Source organism: Molothrus ater, chromosome 13 (genome assembly GCF_012460135.2).
Source record: "Molothrus ater isolate BHLD 08-10-18 breed brown headed cowbird chromosome 13, BPBGC_Mater_1.1, whole genome shotgun sequence".
In the NCBI taxonomy this organism is placed as follows: domain Eukaryota; kingdom Metazoa; phylum Chordata; class Aves; order Passeriformes; family Icteridae; genus Molothrus; species Molothrus ater.
The window spans coordinates 14,053,469-14,078,070 of NC_050490.2; the positions used below are offsets into that span (position 1 = coordinate 14,053,469).

Below are 24,602 nucleotides of genomic sequence, written 5' to 3' on the forward strand. Positions count from 1 at the left end.
AGAGGCCAGAATTACTGAACAGATTGGTAAATTGACAGAAATCATAAACCTTATCCTCATTTAGATTGTGGCTCTATGTGTCCTACAAGTTTGGTCACAAAACTGAGACTACTCCAGGCTGGGCTGAATCTATACCCACATCTAACAGCTCCTTTGTTAGGCAACACTGCTGATTCCATGTCTGGATCCCAAAGGGCCCCTTGGAGAGGCATCTCCCCCACACATACACACCCTGTGATGACTACATTTCCACTTGGAGAGCAAAAAGAGGTGTAACATCAGCTGGAACAGAGCTGAATGTGCTCAGCCACATTTCATTATGACCAAGACAGTCTGGGGCACAACATTTCCACCCAAGTACACTATGAGAGAGCACACTGTTCCTCCTGGTACTGGGAGTAACGAGATGATAAAACACAGGCACAAGGAGCAAGTTTGTCTTCATAAATCTGAAAGGCACACATTGAAAAAATGCCAGATTTCTGAAAAATTAACACCCTCTTTCATCCTCTAATGAAAAAGGCCCTCTGTCTCATAAAAAAAGCCAACAAACCTACTTCTTAAACCATTCTAAAATTTATTGAAAGCTCTTTAAAGAAATTAAGCTATTTTAGAAAGAACTGTTGACTTTACTGATGGTGCCCTACTTATTTTTCCACATTGCTGCCTTGTTTAAGAGTAGTTACTGGCATTTATAGTCACCTCTCTGTTCATTTCACTAAAGGCACAGCTCAGCTTTCTTTTCCCAGATCCAAGCCATTTCAAGCATCAAAGGCACCTCACATTTTGCTCCATCATCACTGGGTATGTACAAACAGACCTGAGCAGTGGAACTGCAGAAAGGCAGCCACACTTTTATGGATTTTATTGTTCAACCCAATTTGTATCATTTTTATATAACCTAGAGTAAACACACACATTGAAAGCTTTGACAAGGGTCAGCCCAGAGCAACAGAGCAACATCATCCCAGCTGGAAGGGCAGGTGCCAGGTACTCAGGAAGGAGAGCAGAGCATCCTCTGGTAGAAGGTGGCCACGGTTTTGAGGTTACCGTGTCTGAGAGGCTCCAGATTTTATTTTGCTTTCTTTCTCATTAAAAAAAAATAATAAAAAAAGAAACAAAAAAATAAATTAAAAAAGCCTTTCTATCACACTGCCTTAAAGATATCTGGTTTGGCAAGCAGTAGCTCCTTGGGGAGCTGCATTTCCTAGCAGTGGTTTCTGATGGTCTGTCTGGTGACGATGGTGAGTTTGGGGGCGAGGAAGGGAGGCACTCAGACACTGACATCACCCCTTTGCAGAGAGCAGAAAGCATGGCTCTGACCCAGAGCTTTGCAACATGCCTGGGGATCCTGGAGCCAAGACATGACACCACAGAGTGGAGAAAAACACACTCTGGAGTGAGGAGCATGCCTAGGAGTGAAGGCCACATCAGAGATCTCTCAGCCTGGAGTTATTTTTAAGCTTACAGCAGTGGCCTCTGCTGGCTCCAGTCAGGACATCAACTCTGCTTCCTTTTCCTGCTTCTCTCCCTCCTGCTCTAACAGGGGTGCCTCAGCAGTGACCAGGGCACAGATCCCCATTTCCCAAGGGAAAAGCAAGACCCTGAAAAGAGTGGAGTTTTCAGGATGCACAGTAGCACTCACTGGGATCCCAAAATTGGACTGAGAAGGGGTTTGGTGAAACTTGGTCCAAGTTCCTGAGTAGAACCTGTGATGTGCTGCCTTTTGGGGCTGCACAGCCAGAGCTGTGGCTGCACAGTTTTCCTGTGTCTGAGCCCAGCCTGAGCTCTCCTCTGAGCCTTGTCAGTCAGGCCAGGATCAGCACTGTGCCTCAAGGCAGGGATGAGGGTGCCAGCCCTGCTTCTTCCTTATTGCTCCCCAGCCCATTGTTGGTAGGAGAGAGGCTCAAGTGGAGTGGAGATCAATGGCTGTCCTCCTTCCACCACTGATGGATGGGGCTTTCAGGACCTGGCTGGTCACACCATGTCTCTGCTGAGCTGCCCATGGGCAGAGTGACAGGCCTGCCTGCTTTCACAGGGCAATGGGATGTGCAGGCAGGTGCTTTCACATACACATCTTCAATTTCAAGATGCATTTGTACCCAGAACTATCACTCTGATTCCCAGGTCCTTTGGCTGCTGAATTTCTGATGGCTTTAAAAAGCTGATGCTGTCACTGACCTTCCTGGCCTCTTTCTGTGGTCCTCACAGGGAGCACCCCACACTGTGCTGTGTTTTGAGGAGAGGTACAGGCAGGCAGATGCCAGCTGCATCACCCTGGTTGGGTGGAAACAGCACCCAGAGCTCCCAGACCCCCTTTAGTGCCTTGGCTGCTTCTGCCACCATCCACTGCCACTGCTGTCACCCTCTCAGAAGCACAGACCAGGCACCTTCAGACAGCAACAACTCTTTTAAGGCCAGGTTTCTGTTGCATTTATGTATTTATGATCAACAGCCCAAATTCAAGGGCTGTGGCAGACAGGCCATCATCACGTGTGGAAGGCTGCCTGCATCTGCTGCCCAGCTGCTCTCTCCCACAGGCCAGCCAGGAGGATATTGGCTAAAGGCTTGTGGGAGAGCTGCAGCAAAGCTTCCCCCTGTACTAAACAGCCTTTAATTTGGCCCTGGCTGGGAGGAAGTGACAAGGACAATGCAGAGATCAGACACTCAAAATTTTTGCGCTCAGTGTGAATATTTTACATGCTTGTCAAGCTGTGCAGTAAAGGATGAAGGGCTGTAGCCAGCTGTAATTTAACACAGTGGGATCAATCCAATATGAAGAGCAACAGACTGTATCTTTTCTCCATATGGACATCTAAACAAATGTTTTATTGATTTAAACATTTCTCATCATTTATGGGAACAATTTTCACCGTGGTCTATTAAAGCATCCCACTTTGCACTTAAAGCTATAGATGTGTTCAAGGATCATATAAGCTTTTTCAACTTAAAAGTGTTAAAAATTGCAGCAAAAGAGTGAATGGCCCCATTCTGAGGGCATCTGAGTAATTATTGATCTTAACTAGTTGTTTCACACTGAAGTTGCTTTTGGCATTTGATAGTACAAAATTTGATGCAGCTCCAGATCCAAATAAGTTGCAATAGAAGCAGAAAAGCCAGAGCAGATCACCCATGTGGGTCTGGGGGCTGCAACCACTGGGGACATCTGTCCATCCCTCGGACAGTTTTGTAGGACTGCAACACATGGAGCAAGTGCTGCAAAAGGGAAGATGGTGATCCCTCTCTCCTTCTTCTAGAGCACTGATAGATCAATATCATCCATCAGTCTCACCTTGGGACAAAAGCTTATCTACTGGGCTTAATTCCCTTTCTAGGGAGGCTCAGTCTTCACATTTTGAAATTTAATGTTGGCTTCTTTACAGAAAATATGCTTTGCCTTAGCTACTGAACCCACGTGTTCTCCCTTTGCTGATCTTTCTGACAGGACAAAGAAATGAAAACCCAAGTCTACTTTCCCCCTGCAGCATCTTCTCAGCTGAGACTAATTTTTTTAGCTCTTTAAGGGTCTCCTTTAGCTGCTGACAAGTTCTGCCCTCCAAAATGTTCAAAACTCTTTCTCCAAATAAAATTTGCTTTTAAAAAAATACCAGATTTTAAGCAGATACTCTTATTTATTGTTTCTGTAGGTTTGAACCTGTCCCAGTCAAAAGCTTTTCTTCTTAACAGTGAGGGATAAAAGCTGCTATTAAAATCAAAAGCTGAGTTGCCTGCTTAATCCCATGACTCCAGGAGTTGGGGCTTTAAGAAAGGAAAGCAAACTCTGTGCTGCTTGTGATAAGATTGCAGGAGTTGGCAACAGCACTGGTGCTTAACCGTGGGTGTTGCTGGGAATACTGGCCGCCATTCGGCTTTGTGTCTCGGCAGGGGATGGAAAATCCAGCAAAGCTCCTTTTTTAAAAAAAAAAATAAATTTTGTGCCTCTCTCTGTTGTTGCAGAAACAAAAGCATAAATCACAAGTCCTTGGCACCAAGTGGGATTTTGTGCTGCACTGGGTCCTGGTGCTAAGTTACATTCCCTCAGATCATTTGGTCCCTTGTTCATCAGCCAGCAAGAAACATGAGGCTGTGGAGGGTGTCTGCACATTGGAGTGTGTGTCTGAGTGTGTGGCTGTGTTTGTCTTTGGTCCCACACCCAACATGGTCAGGTCCAAAACATGTCAGAGGAGTGTTTAAAAATGGTATTGATCACTCCTTTACAATAACAGCAGTGTGAGGGAATGACAGCCTGCCAGTGCAACCAAGAGTTAAAATGTGATGCTGAAAATAGGAGATAGGCAGCTGTGACCAGAGCTGGGACCCTTGGTGCTTTGTAGCTGGGCTGAACATCCAGACTCAGCACAGATCACAGAGTGATAGAATGGCTTGGGTTGGAAAGGACCCCAAAGATCATCTTAGTCCAACCCCCCATCATGGGCAGGGACATCTTTCACTAGATCAGGTTGTTCAAAGCTCCCTCCAATCTGGCCTTGGACACTCAGTGATGCTCAAAGAGTGTCTGTGGTGTCCAACTGGTCTCTGTGCCAATTTTTAAAATTACACTATCTCAAAACAATCACACTTGATGTTTCTCCTACTAAAGCCTGCTCCCCCCAGGCAGGCCTGAGGTCCCCTGGCAGCATCCCTGTGACATTTCTGTGGGAAGCATCCCCCTGACAGGGACAGGCAGCTCCACACCTGTAGCTCAGCCCTGTCTGCATGGTGACCAAGCTACAGCTCTGACCCAGCCCCACTTTAACTCTGTTATTCACTGGGCCATTTTTGCCACTTTTGTGTTTGAGCTACACTTTTGTCCCTTTTAGCATCTGACCACCAGCCAGAGAAGCTGAAATCTAAAAAGGCTCTGCAAGAACCAACTCCAAACTGGAGGTCACAGGGGTCCCTGTGCTTGAACCAGCTCTGTGCAAGGTTTTGAAATAGGCACATTTCTTAGTCAAATGAAGACCTGGAAGCTGAGGAAGGAGCTGAGTGCAAGTCTCCTACCGTGCATCACCTCTCAGTGCCAGCAGCAGCAGAGCAGCAGGGCAGGGTGAGCAGCGTGCAGCAGCACTGAGAGAGCACCCCAAATATCAGTGCTGGCTGGGGTGAGCCAGATAATGCTCATCTGCTGACCTTGGTTGTCATTTTGCTGTTCCTTCAGCTCACAGCCCAGCAGTGCCAGGCATGTACCATCACTGGTGCAGGAGCACTCCCAGCCACAGCAGGGAGCAGAACAGGAGCTTTCCCATGGGCAGGAAAAAGGCAGCCTCAGGAAAAAGAAATGGGATGCCTGGGTGAGCAGAGAGCAGCCCCCTGCACCTGCATTCTGTGCCTCCAGGAAGAGGCTTTTTCAAACAAGAAAGAGCCATTTTTCCTAGTGCCATTTGAGCAAAATGAAGGCTGAGTCCCGTTTGTTTGACATCTCTGGTTGTTGTACCCTTGGGACACCAGCAGTAGCAAGTTTCAGGAGTTTTGGAGTTTAGGTAGCACAGACACAGCTTGTTGGGAGCTCATTCCAAAGTGATATCATTTAGCAACAATTCATAAGAAATAGGTCCCAACTAGCAGCGAGAAGTTGTGCCTGCAGGCAAACAGATGCTGGTTCAAGGCTGTTATCAGGTAAAATGAGTGGGTGAAAAACCTCTGAAGCTTGTCTGTTGCCATGAGAAGAAGCAAACAAAGCAGGGACAAGGCTGGACTCAGACAAATGAGGCTGCTGACTGGCTGGCACCTCGTCCCTGCTGGAGATGAGGATGAGATGCTTCCTTCTGGGGAGGGCTGGGGTTGTGTGGCATTGAAGAGTCTCAGCTCTCAGCAGGCAGCTGCTCCAGCAAGAGGAGCAGATCCAGGGGGGTAACTGGTGCTGAGATGTGTGCAGAGGGAGTGAAAAGAGAAAAGAAGTTGAGTTTCCATTTGCTGTGCACGTGGAGCAGCAGCAGGAGCACTGAGCACTGCCTGTGGTGGACAGACAGTGTCACCCATCTCCTCTGTGTCCCTGCTCTGCTCTGCAGCACCATTCCCACCTCTCTGAGCATTCATGCACTGGATTGCTTGAAGCTCAAAAGAAGGCCAGAAATTAAATCTGCAGTGCCCTGGCAATCCCACCACACTCAGGTGGTACTCAGGCATCTCTTAGCTACTCAGTTTAGGTTTCTGCATGTTGCTCAACAATTCCAGCTCTGTGTTTTCCACTGAACACAGATATTTGGCTGTTGTCCCACAGTGGTGCTGCACAGCTGTGTTTAGAGAAGCCATCTATGTGAGCTTGGGCCAGGAGCAGCGAGCCACTGGATGCCCCAGGAGCTCAGAGCAGGACTGGGCTCTGTCTCTAATGTGATTTCAGATTATGGGATATGAAAAAAACAATCTGGAAATCACATGAGAGCCAGTTTTCTCGTGGGGCATCCAGTCCCTCCTGCTTCCAGCTGGAACAACACAAAAGCATCTTTATTAGCATCAAGCAAGCCTGTGTGCCCATCCCTGCTGAGGATAGCACCCCATGTGTCTTGCCAGTGGTGTTTGAGGTCACATGCTGACCTGACACACAGCCTGTGAGACCCTCTGACACTGTGCTTTTACATGTAGCTGCAGAGGACATAAGCACGAGTCATGCACCTCCCAAAGGGTGTGTTTTCTTCATGAACTCGAATATCACACACATTGCAAGGACAAAAGCTTGAGGGTTTCCTTGTTGTTTTACCCTGGGGGATGTATAAAAGGGGGCCCTACCTAATCCCTTCTAGGGAAATTCCTGTTAGGAGGCACACATGCATGTGCAACTGGCATTCAGCTGGATCCCGAGGAGAGGGGCAAAAAACTGGGAAAAGGTCAGTAAATTGTGGGGCTTTGGAGATCAGCAAATGCAGAATTGCACCTCTGACTTCCTGAAGGACCTGCAGGTAACAGGAATGCAGACTTGTATACAGATGTATCATCATTATGTTTGCATGTAACATTGATATTATAGAGCATGGATATTATATCAAAACAGGCTGAAAGTAGGAAAGAAAATCTCCATTTTCTTCTTTGAAGTAGCTCATCTGCTGGCCCACACTTGCAGATGATCTCTAGGCAGCTCTGTGAAGGCAAATGCAGCTCCTCAGGGGTGAGCCCAGGGGACTGTGACACCTGGGTGCTAGGACAGAACTACTGAAATAAATACAGGATAAAATACCTGCTAGAATGAAAATAACCACTTGTGCCTATCTGCTGCCTCAGTAGTGTGATGCTGCCAGCACATCAGCCAGCTGCCATCTCATCTCTTTACACCAAGTGCTCTGTAGCTTTTGTGACTTTGTTTACTCTCTGCATTCTGTTTAACTTTTTTGCTGGTAGACAGGAGTAGTTAGGAGGCTGCCGAATTTCTCGAGGTCTTTGTGGAGTTCTGGATGCCCCCTGGCCACGGCAGGGGCCGTCCGTCTGACCATCCATCCGTCTGTCTGTCCGTCCATCCGTCGTCTCTCGTCCGTCTGTCTGTCCGTCCATCCGTCCATCCGTCTGTCCGTTCGTCCGTGCGTCCGTCCGTCCAGCTCCCTGGCCGCCCCCTGCCGCAGGCGGCTCCGCACTGCAGCGCGGCCGTTCGCAGGCGCTGGCTCCTCGCTCTGTCCCTGCGCTTTCAGAGCGATGCTTCTCTCCGCTTCCTCTCCTCCTCCTCCTCCTCCTCCTCTTCACTTCTGCTCAGGGCAATGTTCCCCTTTCTCTCCATTTTTACACCCGGTTTCTGCCCAATGACCAGTTCACACCGAGCCTCGGCGGTGGTCGATGATACCGCAAGGTTACGACCCAGTGGTGCAAATACCTGAGATGTTTCCAGGATCGTCAGCGATTCGTTCTTTCTTTCCCCACACGATTTCCAGTTGCATTCTATGGAAACATCTCCCCAACCCTTTCCCCCTGCAGATGCATTGCTGGAAAGCAGCCTGGCTGTGGTGCCTCCTGTCCTGCACACACTAAACTCCCTGAAGTCCCTTGTGATGCAGCTTCCAGCAGCCTTGTGCATAGGATGAGAAGCCAAGACAGTGAACATTTAAGGTGACTTTGTTTGAAAATAACAAAGCTTCTTTTTTTCTCTGCCTTTTATTGAAGGAGGAGAGGCCCCTCTGCTTCCCTTAAGGAAACTCCCCAGAAATTCACAGCTTCAAGAATAAAGGCTCTTCCAGACGAGTAAGAAAAAAGCTGAAACCTGAGCCTTTGCATCTGAAATTACAGCTTGGTATTTAATTTCTCTGTAATGCAATATAGCACATTTTCTTATCCCTTAAATGGCCACATCTATCAGAGTGTTCTGAAAAATCACTCAGATCATCTGAGTATTGTGCACCAGGCTTAGGCCATTTGCTATAGTTACAGAGTATTCATGGAAATATGGAAGGGTTTTGCTAGTGGAGCATTTATGGGCAATTTAAATTGAAGAACAGGCATAGCTCTGCTATCTGGAAAAACCCTGCTGAGATCTGTTCTGTACAGGGGAGCAGGATGGAACCATCTGTAACTGGCAGCTCTATCACAGTGGGTACAGAGGAAGAACAGATTTAAGATTAATATTTGTTTAATATTATATACAGACTTAATATATTTGTCTGTGTATATAAAAGAGAAGTGCTAATCGTGTAGGATTCACATCTTTATTTTACTTTGTCGTCTGACTTGCAGGAGATCTAGATAAAAATGGGAGATAGACTGTGCTGTGGATGTGCAAGGTTAATAAACCTAACAATTAATACCTAGAAATTAAAGAAATCAGGTAATGCAAAAAGCCACAGAGTTCCATTGCAGCATTTCCCTGCATGAATTATACACCATCCAGAAATGCAGTTTCCTGACAATTAAGCTGCCACACATAAAAACAACATCTTTTCTACTTTCCATTTTCCACTCAGAGAAATCCCACAAATAGTGCTTATTCAATTCCCAGCAGTTTCTGCTCTCCTGACTCAGCCCCCTCTCTGAATAACAGCCAGGCATGTACATAACAAAGGACATTAAATATTAATGCTGAGGGGTTTGCTGATGATTGTGCTATTAACATGTAGGGAACCATTCATCCTTTCCACATAAATAAACTCTGACTAACTCATTAGAGCCCTGCAAAGTCAGAGTTAGCCTGACAATATATTCCTTCATTTTGAAAGATGAAAACAGGGGAAGAAAAAGGATGTGTGAGCTGCTCTTTAATGGTTCACTGTGCTAGTACTTGGGATTTTCAACCTAGAAGAGAATCATTAGAGAAAGAGAGGGGGAAAGGGGGACAAAAAAAAATAATGTGTAGGGTGAACCTGGAGGATGCAGCTCTTAGGTTATGTATTTAGTCCAGTGCTGGGGGTCCTGCTGTGCTCATTAGCTTTGCTCTCACACCTAGACCTGCCAAAGTCCCACTGCTTTCTCACTCAGGACTGTTTTACAGAATGGTTTCTGCTGGATTAGAGACATTGAACCGCTCACAGGCCACGATGCTGCTGACGGATGGCATCTGACATCACATCCCCTGGCCTGTCACAGCAGGCACCAGTGGCACCTTTGTAAGAACTCTTTTTTTTTGTAAGAACTCTTTGGAAAACTGAAATTTTTATGACACAAATCGCTTTCAGCAAAGTATTTACCACAATGTAAATTTCTTATTTTTCTGGTGTGGTGCAGCCTCTCCAGCTCAGGTAAGTTGATATTGCCACAGTGACTGCACTTTTGCCCTGAAATCTCTGCATCAGTGATGTCATGTGGGTTTTAGATGGTTCAGAAGCCCCTTTGGCTTGGAGGGCACAAATGCAGGTTGTGTTTTGCAGCCTGAACCACCTCTTTGAGAAGGCAATGGGGGCAGCATTCAGAAGCACAGTCGGTGCTGGGATTTCCTGGTCTTCCAGGAGATGTGCAGCTCTTTGGGTTGCCACGATAATCAGGAGCTCTTGTCAAGCAGAAAGTAACAGGCTAATTTAAGGGAAAAAAGTATTATTATGCTTTATGGAAACAGAGCCTTAATTAGAAAAGCTCAGAATTTTGGAGGAAAATATGGAATGCATTGTTTTCCCCCCTATTTCCCTACATTCAGTAGGGATTTTGGAGGAAAATACAGAATGCATTGAGGTATTTCCCCCCATTTCTCCTACGTTCAGTAATTGATCTCTCCTTTTATGCAGCTCATTGGTGACAAGGTGGGTGACAAGGCTGGTGCTGCAGGAGTGAGAGCAGCCAGCCAGGGGCTCCTGAGCAGCACTGAGCAGCAGGGCCCAGCCAGTGGGGGCTGTGTGTGAATGTCCACACACCCCATCTCATCTGGGGGCATAGAGACCTGTCACAGACCCAAACCCTGACCTCTGCAGATTTCACATTGCAGTGTATCCAGTGTAAAACTCTTTTTTCCCCACTTCAAGCTGACTTCTTCCCCAGACCAGGCAGCAGCAATGTCTCTTTCTGGCAATGTGGCATGTTGTGGCTTTGGCCCTTTGCCCTGTGCTCTCTCCTCCTAATTTGTTTTTGGGTCTTGCCAACACAATCCCTTCACAGCAAACCCACAGCACAGAGGACTGAGAGCTATTGTTTTGATAACCAGATTGATTCCATATGCATTTTATCTATATCTGCCAGCAATCAGGCAGCAATACCAATAATAACCCTTAATACCTGTATAGCTCTTTACATTGTATTTGTTATCTGCATTACTAATCCTGCTTATCAGGTGTAACTGAAGGTGCAATCAAATATTGCTGGGGACTTTCCCTTCTGTTAAGTCCAGATTCTGGCTTTTGTAAGCAATTTTCATTAGCAGAAGCGGTGGAGGGAGGGGAGGTAAGGGCTGTTTCTGGCTGGCCAGCTGTCACCAGCGGGGAGCAGCAGCCACCACCAGCCTGCTGTCACTGCACACCTTGAGAGGCGGCACCACCCAGCTCCTGCTGCCACTGCCCGCCTCAAATCCTCACCCCTCGGACTTGTTTAACCCCTGGCAGACCTTCCTGGCTCCCTCCTGGTCCCTCCTGGCTCCTGCTAGGATATGGACACCTCCAAGGACAGGTCAGCTGGGAGGTCTCCATATCACCTATGTGCCCCCTCAGCTCAGGGGGACCCAGTGTGTGTGTGAGCGCTGTGTGTGCCCCCCACACCTATGTGAGTGCCTCTGTGTGGAGAGAGCCCTAAAACCACCCTAAAAGCCCTGAGCTAACCCTCCCCTGGTCACACAGCACCCCGTGGTACCGAGTGCCTCTCACGGTAAGTGCCAGGCATGTAAGCCTGGCTCAGGCAGAGCCATGAAATATGCATTGTTTGTGTATTTTTAGAGCCCTGCTTTCCCTCTAATTACCTTCCTTTCACTCCAAAGCCTGTGAGCCATCCCAGAGGCTGCTTCTTCACCACTTGACTCCTTGTTTTGCTTTGTACACCTTCCCCACAGCATCTGAGCACTGCTGTAGGAGGGTACCCTGCTTTGGCCAGCTCTGCACCTCAGTGCAAGGGTCCCTGGTGTCTGCTTCATGCAAGGAGGCAAAAGAGAAACTGCTGAGGTGGCATAAAAGAGGAAAATGACTTGATTTTGACTGTGGGGCTCTGCTCTATTCACATGGATTGGCCAGATCTCCCATCCCACCCTGCTTCACATTAGACCTGTGAGCTTTCCACTGTGTTTAGTGAGTTTGTAGGGTTAGATCAAGCTCTCTTTGCCTGTGTGGTTGTGTTGGTTAATACACCTTCATGATCAGCCTTTGCACAGTCCCCTGTTTCCCTGGGATATAAGAGCTTACATAATTCTATCCATCTCCATGCCAGGCACTTCTTCATTGCAGCTCTGCTTTGTTTTCCATTTGCTCCCTGCAATGGCTCTGAGACAGTCGGATTGCTGCAGATTTCATTAATGTGCTCTTTTGAACAGAAAGATGTGAGGCCTCCCCATCCTGCTGCCTTGGATGTCAGGCAGCCCACGGGGGTCCCTGCTGGCACCATATGGCACCAGGGAAAATGGCTCAGTCTGGCTGAGGTACCTGGATACGGGCAGCAGTGATTAACAGAGAGAGCACAGGAGGGTGCAGAGGTAATTAGAAACTCTGATAACCACAATGCATTAGCAAAGAACGCCTCCCAGCTTTATTGCCTCCCTCTCTGTTCATTCTGCAGTGAGGTTTAATACAAGTTTACCTGAATTAGATCTCTGCTGCATGGGAAACAATAGGAAGATGCAAGGGAATGGAGACAAGCCCCCAGTGTCCTTGTCAAGTCTCTCCTCTCTTCCAAACCCTCCTGCAAGTGGAAGGGGACATGAGGCAGAGCAGTCTCCCTCCAACAGCCCCTGGGATGGGGCTGGGACTGTCCCAAGCCCTTTCCAGGATAGCACAGCATGAAGGGTGCTGTGCTTCCTGAGCATGGATCGGACACCTGCAAACAGAGCTCCTGTGATTAGAGGAATTTGAGCTATTAATGAGCTGGAGGACTCACAGAAGCAGTGACAGGCAAGCAAGCAGTGCTCAGTGGCATGGTGATAGACTGGCTCTTTTTAGCTTTGCCAAGGCCTTGATACTTGGCCTGTAATGTGCAGGAGTTCTGGTAATAATTTGACTTCTGAAGTGCTCCCACATCAAAGGGATTGGTGTGCTGTACCAAACACAAAATGCAATTAAGCTAATGTACTGTGCAAGGCAGAATAAAGCTGAACCTCAGATTCAAGTTCCAATTTTTATGAGTGGGTGTAAAAAGAAAAAAAAAGGTCTGAATTAATCACCTACTGCTTTTTTCCGTATGGCAGCGATGCCACCAGTGCAGTCACAGGAACTGTATCAGCAAGCCATCAGATAAACAGAGAATTTACAGGCCCCATTTGGAATGCTGTCAATTAGTACAAGCACAGCTGAGCTGGAGATTCAGATCAGGTGGGCTGAGGGGGTGCAGTAACATACAGGCCGGGGAGGAAAGGTGGAATATGTGTCTGGAGGAGCCCTGGAAACGGGCAAAGGAGTGACAATCTCTAGTGGCTGTACCACCTGGAGGGGCCAGTAGTGCCAGTGCTGGCTTACAGGTGGGGAAACTGAGGCACAGAGTGGGAAAGTGGCTTTCCAGATGTCACCTGCTGACAGAGGCAGGGTGGCTGGCTGGGGTTTCACTTCCACTTCTCTGCTCAAGCACAAGGAATTCATGCTGCCCTGTAAATCTGCCCCTGTTTTGTTTCTGAAAAGCCTGTGGATCCATGCTGCTCTTCAGTTTTAGGGTAGGAGAAGCAGCAATAAAAATCTGTCAGTGAAAATATTGCTCTCATTATCTGGACTAATTTGGGCACCTCTGCATGGAGAGATGTTGCTGGGTGTGGACATGCCCCCCATGTGCACTGGGAAGGCTTTCTTAGGAGCTGCATGCTTTGCTCCTCAGTAAGACACCTCCTCATGTTACTGCTTCTCTCTTTTAATAACACAGAATGGCGGGGATGGATTTCCAGGGCAAGCTGTGTTCCATTCTGCTGTGTCCACATGGTCTCTTTCCAGCACCAAATTGCATGGACAGTTGGATATTTCCTGCTACTCTTCTGGCAATGAGCTCGCAAATTATAAACACAAGAAATTTTAAACAGAACAGGCTTTTCCCAGGATTTTGTCTGAAACATGCCCCTACCCTAGCCATCCTGGGGAGAGGGGTCTCAAATGTAGCAATGGTCTAATAATATATGAAGTGGAGAGATGAAGGATGCTCAGTCATGCTGGGATTCCCCTCTGCTTTCAGCTAGAAACATTCCTGCATGTCAGCAATTACACCAAAAAAAACCAAACCGAAACCAAAACAAAAAAAAACAAAAAAAAAGCCCTCGTGTAATGAAGAACTCTGCTAGAGAGCTGCAACACTTAGACTCTGGGTTGGATTTTATTACCGTGATGAAATTACACAAGCATTGCCTCTCTCTCCCTGCCTGCTGTGCAGCTCCTCGCTCTCTCCGCTGCCTCCTCTCGCTCCGCAGCCGGGCTGGGGACCGCAGGGAAGCGGGTAGGACACGCTGGGCTCCCTCCCATCGCTGGGGCTCCTGGGCTGGGATCCCCGGGTCCGCATCATTGGCATGCGGCTCCTGGCAGGACTGCATCAGTGCTAGAGGAGATGCGAGCGCAGAGCCGCGCTGCGCCGCACCCCGCACCCCGCACCGCCCGCACCGCCCCGGGGCCGCACCAGGTAAGGACCGGCCGCTCCCTGTGCCCACGGAACACCGGGACAGCCGGGGCAGGGAAAAGAAACTAAAACAAAAGGTGAAAAAGGAGATGCGCAAGGGCGCGGAGTGGGTGGCTGAGTTGGGATGGATCGGAGGGAGCCGCAGGGGCTGAGTTGGGATGGATCGGAGGGAGCTGCAGGGGCTGAGTTGGGATGGATCGGAGGGAGCCTGCAGGGGCTGAGTTGGGATGGATCGGAGGGAGCTGCAGGGGCTGAGCTGGGATGGATCGGAGGGAACCGCAGGGGCTGAGTTGGGATGGATCGGAGGGAGCCGCAGGGGCTGAGCTGGGATGGATCGGAGGGAGCCGCAGGGGCTGAGCTGGGATGGATCGGTGGGAGCCGCAGGGGCTGAGCTGGGATGGATCGGAGGGAGCTGCAGGGGCTGAGCTGGCATGGATCGGTGGGAGCTGCAGGGGCTGAGTTGGGATGGATCGGAGGGAGCCGCAGGGGCTGAGTTGGGATGGATCGGAGGGAGCTGCAGGGGCTGAGCTGGGATGGATCGGGGGGAGCTGCAGGGGCTGGGTCAGTGCGATGGGGTTGAAGGGTCGGCGCAGTTGGGGACGATTTAAACCAGCCCCGCTTTGCTGCCTTCGCTCTCTGCCCGGAGCTGCTGCGCTGTGGAGTTGAACTTGAGCACCGGAGTGCTCCTGGTGTGTGCCCTGTCCGGGATGGGCTGGCAGGGACAGGCAGGAGCTGTTTGCTCGGGCACAGGGGCTGTGCTGTCCCCATGGAGCCACGCAGGGCTGTGCTGGTGGTGGTGGCAGCCCGGGCTGTGAGTGTGCCGTGCCTGTGTGCACAACCCGAGCTGTCCTGCACCCACTGCCACCGTCCTCCCTGCACCCTCCTCTCCACCAGAGTCTAACTGCAGCTAAAGAATAAAACTACAGTTAGTCTCTCCTCCTAGGAAGGGTTAATGGAGCCACAAAGAGAAAGTAGGGCTGTCTCTCTGCACAGTGGCTGTGGTGGGATGCAGGTGCTGTGGTGACAAGTTCCCGTGCATGTGTGCATGCCCACAGCACATCCTGAAGCACATCCAGGCACAATCTCTGCAGGGATTATTTTTCTTTTGGAGGACAAGTGTTTGTTCAAGGGAAAATTTTATTACATGCATCAAACTGCAGCAATATGATCTGTGACACCAAGATCCCATTAAAATAATGGGCAAAAAGTGGCCCTGCAAGGATATTACTTGTCAGGGATGACCTCATCTCGAGAAAAAAAGGAAAAGAGTAACAGCCTGATGCTGATAATGTTCAGGGGAGGAGCATGCAGTGCTCTGTGTGTGCTGAGGGGGATCCCTGACTGTGGTCAGGTTGGAAACTTGTAAGCACCCACTAGAGCTTATGGGGGACTCCTGCCATGAGGAGTCAGAGTAGAAGCTTCTGGTAGGCTGAGAGAAAGTCAAGTGTCTGGCATGGCATAAAAACTGCTGTTTCATGTCTCCTCTGTGTCCCTGGTGTTATCACTTGGGGGAAGGGAGAGGAAAAGGGTTAATTCTCTGGTTTACTTAGCCAGATACTGAGCACACAACAGTTCTGCACTGATCATCCCAGGCACTGAGCCCAACCTCTGCTGCTCATTTGGGAATACACCTTGGTGCCTCTGCCCAAAATGACACAGGACCCTAACAGTTCATGCAGTAGGTCAGACTCCTAGAGGACAGCCTGGAGGAAGGAGTGGGAGCAGAGGCAGCATCCATGGCTTCTTCTGAATCACAATAGAAAAGCCTTCTTCCATCAGAAGGAGCAGGGGAATTCTCCCTCCACTGTAAGAGAGCTGCCACAGGTAGCAGCACCCACACTGGGGCCCTGGGTCTCAAGAGTTCCAAGAGGTCCTAAATAACTCCTGTTGCTTCTCCTCCTCCTCATGGCCCTGCTGTCAAAAGCATGTCCACCACTGTCAGAGGGACTCAGCTGGAGATCAGATCTGCAAGGACACCTTGGGTTTTCCTAACACAACTTTGCAGTTGTGTAGTGTGGGTGCTGGGGAACCCTATGGGAACATCAAAGCCAGAACCAAAAAGCAGCTGACAGGAGACAGCCTTCCACTTCAGCTTGCCAAATTCTGAGAGGTCTGTCCCATGAAGCAGCTTTTTGCACCTATTTGTGTTCTGGAACATCTTTAAATGAAAATCTCTGGTACCTGACAACTTCTGATTGAAGGATCTGAGCTGAGCTGGAGGTGGAAGCCCACTCAGGTTCTGAGGCAGCCCCCAGCCTGCAAGCACAGAGCTGGATGCTTCCCTAAAGTCAGCCTTGCACCTGCAGATGATTTCTGCCAATCTGGCTGTGTGCCTGCAGGCAGGGTGAGGGCCCCAGCTTCTGTCAGCACAGTCAAAGTGTGAAAAATTCCATGAGGAGAGGAAGAGCACATGGGCAGGTACTTGGTACAGGAGGTGCAAGAGTCTAGTTCAGCCTGTAACTGCAGGGAAAAGGCAGGATGCTTGAGATGCATCCCTTTCATGCTCTGAGCTGGGAGCACTGCTTTGGTGAAATGAAGTATGAGAGATGAAAAAGGCAGGGAAATTCCCCATGACCCATGGTGATGCTGTCCCACCTGTACAGCACAGTGTTGGACAAAACCTGGTGAGACAGGTCTGGTTCTGAGGCTCATCCTGCAATTGCCACAGCTCCCTTCCTTGCCTGAGCCAAATGACAGCCCCAGGTCCTGCCACCTCCCCTCAGAGCTGCTGTGGGTGGCCTCTTCCTGGCCACCAAGCCCCAGGGTTGATAACAGTCCTGCTGGGGAAGCCAAAGCCAGCCTTGAAAAATCCTCTTCCTGCATCGTCAAGCTGGCAAATTGATTTTCCAGCTGAACCTCTGAAATTGTTCTCTTCTGAAGAGATTATGGAATTACTCCTGTGCTAATGAATGCTTTCATGTTACGGTGACTAAAGTCCAGTAAGGACTTTAACTGCCAAAAAAAACAACAAAGTCATTGTAGGAAAGGGGAGCCTGTGGTGGCTGGGTCAGAACTCATTTCACCATCTGGGGTAGAGGAGAGGAGGAAAACGAGAGGAAGGTGAGAAGACACGCTCAGGAAAATAAGGAGAGAGAAAATGAGGAGAGAGGTGAGGCTTGCTGTGGTCTCCCAGGAAGCTGCTGAATCCATCAGGAATCCCTCCTGCATCAGTCTATCCCTCCATCTCTGCGTGCAGGAAAGGTAACAGGTTAAGTATTCCCTTTTCACCACCTCCCTGGCTGTACCCTGTGGCAGCAGGGATAACCCAGCTCCTGGTGAGCCAGAGCCCAGGTCCTGGGGCAGGACCCCACAAAGGAGTTTGCCTTTTATTAGGGAGAGAATGTGCTTCTGGGGATGAGTCTGCACTGATCCTGCTGCTGTTCACAGAACACAGTCTCACCTCTGCTTTACAAAACCCAGTTTTGTTTCACTGTAGCTCCATGGGTTAGAACCAGGTTGTCCCAGATTTGAGCAAGAGCAGAGTTAACCCCTAGGTTGGATGGGATGGGGAAGCAGTGCAGGGAAAACACTTCCATGCCACAAGAGCTGTAATGCAAGGGGAAGGCTGGTTTCTATTTAGGTTAAGGGCTGTGCACAGAATGGGTAATCCTCTTTTCATGAATTATCCAGGGGATTAGACAGCTTTAAACTCCACCAGGCCTCCCTGGCTGCAGCCAGGCTCGGTGGGAGCCAGGGGGGCCATGGCTGGATGGAGGGAGGGAGGGAGATGCCAGCAGGTTGCTGATGACTCATTTGGCTGCTGCCAGCCTTGCCAAGCACTCCAAGAGGTCACCAGGGGCCCAGATACAGAGTGACACAGGAGTGACGTGCAAGGGGAAGGGGAACATCCCAATTAGGAAAGAACACGGAGCTTTATAAATAATTGCAGAGATGGGGAGCGTGGCAGCAGGCAGGAGGAGGGACAAGAGACCCGAGGCAGCAGTTTTCCAAAGTGTAATATCCTTGCTAGACTTTTCCAAGCTGTTCCTCTAACCAGAAAAAGGAATGCTTTTGGAAAGTGCAGCTGATCCATCCGAGGAGATGCTCCAAACTCTCCTGCTTGGGCTGGCTCAGCAAATGGGAATCTGGGGATGCAAGTCAGGTTCATCTGTTTGGAGTGGGAATGGATCACTGTCAATACTCCATTAAAATGTTGAAGGGAGGCCAACAGCACAGCTCAGGGACAGTGAGGGGGTGGGGAAGAATGGCATGCAAACAGGGAGGCAGGCTAGACTGCACCAAAACCTGAATGTTTCACTCCTTTATGGAGCAAGTGCCCATAGCAGATTTCTGTTCTTTACCTAATGCACAGCTGCTAGAAAAAAAAGGAGTCCTGTCACTAATGTCACCCTGGGGGCCCATTCATGCCACAGAAGACATATTCTTGACCCTCTACATGTGGGTCTAGGGACAAAGTTTTGGAGGGGAGATGAAGGAAAAAGGTTCAACTGTGCAGGCTGGGCTGTGGCTGACGCCCAGCTCCGCAGGGATGACAAGGGAGCTCTTCCTCCTTGTGCCAAAGGCAGTGGAAAAAGCCAGCAGGGAGGACCAGCTCATGAAACAGGAACAGAGTCCTTGTGTCCTAGCTGATCTTCTGTCCATGGGTTTGTGGTGGGGCCACTCTCTTCCTGCCCTAACCTCTAATGGCTGAGGTCTAGCTCTAACCCAGTGTGCTTTGCCTTCCTACACTTGGTTTTCCAGGCTGTAACTAAGAGATCAGTGGGCTTTGATTTCCCCAATTCTCTTCACATTTTACTGCTGACTAGACCTGCTGCCTTGCCCTGGAGTTACATCCCCTGGACCTGTGGACCCTCACAGTACAGCTCTTATCCCGCAGACTCAGCCTGGTCACCCTTGTCTGGACTGTGGAAAAATCAGGTTTATTCATGGGGAAGTTGAGTGCACCAAGACACTTTATTTCCCCTGCATTTAAATAAATTTATTCCACTTTCTGCTGCTTATTCTACATAAGCTAAATCAGGATTTTGACCCTGTGTTTTCCCCTACCCAGAACTGGGACAAATTAAAAGCCTTGTTCTCCTGTTCAGCATTCTCTCTTTTACTCATATCATCTAGAGGATGTTGTTTAAATAATGTCAGGGGAGCCTGAGTTGAAGGGGGACTAAAAGAACAATCTCCCAACTCGCTGCTAGGATGGGGAATTCTGTGTCAGCTCCTGCCTTGCCCAGACACACAGGCAGAGTCAGCATCAACCGTGGCTTGTTTCTGCCTGGAAAGGCAGAGCTAGAAATCACAGGAGAAAGCCTGGGTGAAAGAGAGAAAGCAAAGAAGGGAAAGACCATGGAAAGTCTTTGCCTTTAATGTGAGCTAATGTCTTTCCTCCTGCGTCGTCGAACATCCTCAATTTCCTGTTTAACTTAAAAGTCAACACATCTGTCACGTTAGCATCGCCCGCTGCCTGGTTTCCCCAAGCCACCCCCTCCCATCTGCTCTCCTCCTCCCTCCCTCCCTCTCTGCCATTGCTCCTCGGTGCCTGGGGGTGTGTGTGTGCCTGCGCTGGTGTTTTCTGCTGGCTGAGGGACTTTTCCATCGCTCCTGCCTCAGTACCTGGGTGTGCTGGCAGCGGGATGATCGGCTTGGCTTGCAGAGCATTTGCTTCTAATCTCCGGCTTGTGGCATCCCAGCAGAGAGGGGCAAACCTTCCAGGAGCAGCTCTGCGGGCTAGGCAGAGGGGAAATGGCTGGTGAATGGATGTGCTGAGATATTTCCTAGTTCTGGTAAGCGATGATGCTTTTTTCTCTTTGGTCCTGTTCTGGGCAATCAGTGCAGATGCAAAAGAAATGGGGTTTAAAGGGGTGGAAAAGCAAAAGGAGGGAGCTGGAAAGTGACAGGAAAAAATACCAGTGGAGCTCATTTGGTTTGTAGGGAAGCTTTTCCAGGGGTCAGTGCTCATCAATGCAAATTAATTACTGTTAAGTGAGAGGCTGGGAATCAAGCAGATCCATGTGTGAGCCTGGGCAGTCCAGCTCTCGCTCACAGGCAGATCCATTGCCCACCCTGTATCTTTTTTCCCTCCTGATTTCCAGCTTGGTCTGATATTTTCCATGTAGTCCTATGTGAGCTCCTACCTGAATGCTGCTTTTTCTGCCCTGTGCTTGTTATTGCAGGAGTTGTGGGAAGTAATTCATAAATTCCTGCCCCTGAGTTGACACATAAAGCCTCTCAACTCTCCTGGCTGATGAACTATCTCCATCCTAAAGTCTAACTGCATTTTTCACTGAAGCCAGTCCCCTAAGTTCTGCCAGCAGCTGATGTAGAGAGAGGTGCAGATAAAGATGTTTGGAAGGAAGAGGGTCTCACTGGACACTCTGTTGGGACCATGAGCTCTCTGATGTCCTGACATGGGATTATTCCAAATGAGAGGTTTGCAAGTCAGTGTCTCACAGGATTCTCAAAATAGGTGTCCTGCATCTTAGTTGAGTGACAGCAGAGCTCTTATACCAGGGATGAATTTAGGGCCCTTGTTTAAAGAGGATCAGGGAATAATAAACCTAAGAGCAGCCTTCGCAATCTGGCTGTATTGAATCTGCAAAGGTCTGGACATAACAAAAAAAAAAAAAAAAAAAAAAGGAAAGGAGAAATGTAGTGGGGGAGCTTTGGCAAGTTTTCTAACAGGTTCAAAGATATGACCTTCTTGGCAGACCTGTGTTTCACACAAAAATTGATGCAGGATTTGGGGATACCAAAACATTTTTTCTAGATTTATTTATGACAAGCAGAATTAGAACTAGTTCTGGAGAACATTTCAGAGATGATTTGTTTATAAAAATATTCCTCTCATGATGTATTCATGCAGAAACCTCCACTTGCTAAAAATTCACACATTTCCTTCTCTTTGATGTTAGATGCTGTGGCAATGAGAGTAAGTCACTTTGGGGTTTGTGATTATTTTAGAGCAACCTAGACATTTCAGCACCAGTTATATTTAAAGAAAAAGGTCCTCCTCTCTTCAGCAGCAGGTTTTGACTTTGACTTTTGTTTCAAGTGTGTGCAGGGGGACAATCTTTTGACTAAATCTGTGTGGTTAGCAGAGGGTGAAGAGAACACATGGAACTGGAGGGGGCTTTGCATGACCACATCCCAGCACAGGGCAAGAAGGAAAGAGTGCAGGTGCAGGAATTGCCCAATTTGTTGTCTTTGGGTGTTGATAATGTGAGGAAATCATCTTAGAGAGGACAGCTTTCATGTCCTTTACCAAAATACCATGGTTTGTTTCAAAAGGTTGAAAATCCTTCATGTTACCCGGAACATTGCTTCTGAACACCAGTAATGTCTGTAAACTATTTTTCTTGTTGAAATATCTTCTAAAACCTGCAGTAATGTTGATGCCAGAGTATCTCTGCTGTCAGTTCGGTGTTGTGAGCGCTCATCCCACATCCAGTCTGAGGTGCTGGCCAATGGTGACTGTGCTTTCCTGTCCCTCTGCAGTGCTGCCTGGCACAGTTCATTTCCCCTGTTTAATTAATGGCTCTGTAATATTTATAAAGAAAAAAACCTCATACCCATCTGTGATAACTTTGGTGCTTCTGCCAAGATGAAATTCTAGGGCCAAATGAATATTACAATATGCTGGATATAGAGATGTTTATAATGTTCCAAATTTCCTGAGCCATCCTGATTTGATAATGGGGAAGTGAAGGTCTGATCTTAAAGGTCTGCCTCTGGACATAAACAGGATGGAATGTGGTACAGAATTAATGAATTTTATGACTTTAATTGAGTTTTAGTCTTTTCTTATGGACATTTGGGTTATAGAGGATGGATTTCCCTTGTGGAAAAAAAAGCCATTTGGTGAGGGCAGGGAGTCATATGGGATCTTCAATGAAGAATACTCCAGATCATTCCTGTGCTGGCACTTGGCATCAGTCATCATTTCTTCAAGACAAGGCAATCAAGAGGATGGAAGATAAAACCTTTCCTTGCCAAGGGAGACTTCCACATTATTTGATTGAAATTGGAATCCTGTCACCTCATGCTTGTCTCTCCAGATTTTTCTTACCACATCTGCTAAATTCCCACCAGCTATTTGTGCTTGAAGTGAGGCCTTCCTCCCTCACAGCCCATCTGCTCAGCCTGTGTGCTCTCCCCCTGCAGTCACGACTTAGTGAGCAGGGTTATGGCAGAGGAAACCCACTGGTGTTGGGGGAGAAGGAAGGTGGGATTGCCTGAGGTGGCCTGGCAGATTCCCTTGGCTGTGCTGAATTTGAAAGAGGAGCTGGGTTAAAACTGAGGGAAGAACCTCTTATGAATGAGATTTTAGTCAGAGAAAGGGAGCTGGGGAGCTCAGGCCACTTTGAGGACAATTCTTCTCCTTTTCTAGTACTGTCCCAGGGAATCTTTACAAATAGATGTCAGAGAGTCTCCAATATCTAAGGTGACAACTCACCTAGGCATGTTCTTGACTGCCCTAATGCCAAGGAGGGAGGAGAAATTACAGCTTCTCTTGCTTGGAGGAGGTTGAAATGTGAGAGCATTGTCAGTATTCTAACCTCCCTCATTAAAGTTGGAGGGGCTACAGGTCTTCAGAGATTATTTTCTGCTCACCTTCATGTGCCAAACCTGGAGATATGACTGCAGATAGAGAGGGATGCAATCAATATCTACAAAGTTGTGATATGCAGGAGACAGTCAGTAGGGCTGCTGACTTCTCTTCTCAAATCCCAGAGCCCAGGTAACATCAGAATTGCCCCAGAGAAGCCAGGTACAGCTCCAAGATGCCTCTTGGCATGAGGTTTGTGTCAGGTCTGATGCTGGGCAGGCTCCTCCAGGAGCTGCTGCAGGACTGTGAGGGCTCAGTTATCACTGATTCAGTGTTTCCAGCCAAACTTGGTGTTTTGCTGGGCTTCACAGCAGCTCTTGTGGAAGATGGGCTTGCAGGAAGGTGGAATTCAGCAGCTCCCAGCTGGGTGATGGGTGGATTTGTCCAAGCCCTGGTTCCCAGCACAGCAGCTGCCTCCTTGGCCTCCCACCCTCGGGCTGGGAGTAAGGCATGGTGTCCTCTGAGCAGCACTGCAGCCTGGAGACCTGCTCAGTCCTGGCCTGGAGATAATCCCTGTGGGGTGCTCTGTAAAATGGGACAGGTGAACAGATCCCTGCAGGATGTTTTTCACCCTGGGGAAAGGGCTATGGGAGCCAATCTGCTTGTGCACATGACAGGCTCCAGAGCCCTCCTGCTCTCTGCAGGTAAACTTGTCGGGTCTGGCTGTCTGTCTCTGCCCCGACACGGGTAGTGTGGTTCTTGGGTGGCACGCGTTTCAAAGGACGAGTCTGGACTCTTCAGCTTTTCGATCTTCAGATTGTTTATTGTTTCTTATCTACAAAATTTTCTGTCTGCCCAACAGAGGTCTGATCTGCAAGCAGTCACAGGCACTCTGACCACCCACGGGGCGGTCATGTCTTTTTATACTAAAATCTACGTACATGATATTTACTTTTATTTTCCAATACTTTTCACCCATGTTGGCAAGTGCACTCTCACCATAAACCAATCCCCAAGTGCCAACATCACCACAGGAGATGGAAGACAAGAAGAAGAAAGAAGAAGGACGAGACACGCCCTGATCCCTCCATCTTGTCTCCATAACCCCCCTGTACCAAAATCCTTAAAGTTTATATTTCACCCTCTAAATGTGTCCCTTTTACACCCTTCACTCTAAAGTGATTCTCATGTCCTCAAACTGCTGTCACTTCTGTGGATGGATCAAAATCAAGCCACCAAACACTCTTGGCAACATTCCAGGATTTCCGAGACGCCCAAGGGTTCTCCTGGCATCTCTGGACATCGGGAACGATGTGCTGAGATCCCACATAAACTGAAGACAGGTCCCCTGTCAGGACACGAGTGGTGTCTCAGGGATTGCTCCCACCACATCCCTCCTGGCAGCAGGGAAAACCCTGCCTCCTCCAAGGGACACTTCTCTTGCCCTCTGTGGCAGGTGGTCAGGCTGCTGCAGATTAACTGCTGTAATTATTGCAGCTTACAGGTTCCTGACCTCCTGAACTCATATCCAAGCCCTTCTCAGGCATGCAGGGCTCTCCTGGTGTCTCCTCTCTGCCTTGACACTCAGAGGAGACGCTGTAGAGGAGGTGGTGGTGAATTTTTTGAGGAACCTCACTTATGCTGCAGTTCTCTAAGCAGTCATGGCCCTCCATCCAGCCCAGTTGCACCTTGTTCTGCAGCTCCTCTGAGTCACACTCCCTGGGGAAGCAGCACATCTGGGGAATCAGGTTAGAGGCAGATTAGATTTGATGCCTCCAGGGGGATGATTGAGGGTTTGGGGGATGAGAATGGAAGCCTGCAGAATTCTTCTCCAGCCGTACTTGGCACAGAGGGTGTGTTGCACAGATGGATAAAAGTTCCTGCTGATGGATAAAAGTTCTTTTAGGTTTATAAACTATCCTAGGTGGGTGGATCCTGATGTCATTCTCAGGGCTGTAAATCCAGTGAAAAAAGTAAAATTTCTCTG

General features: G+C 48.7%; 1 protein-coding gene across 2 annotated transcripts in view; it reads left to right on the forward strand.

Moving 5' to 3' along the window:
* Positions 1-13,931: 13,931 nt before the first annotated feature.
* SV2B (synaptic vesicle glycoprotein 2B) overlaps positions 13,932-24,602 on the forward strand; it is a 65,797-nt gene continuing 55,126 nt past the window's right edge. Inside the window, exon 1 of one of the 2 annotated variants that reach the window (XM_036389481.2) lies at positions 13,932-14,118. The gene's annotated coding sequence lies outside the window, so the exon portion shown is untranslated. Of the gene's footprint in view, positions 14,119-19,628; positions 19,854-24,602 lie in introns of those variants that run through there. The other variant, XM_036389482.2, reaches the window with a different exon arrangement.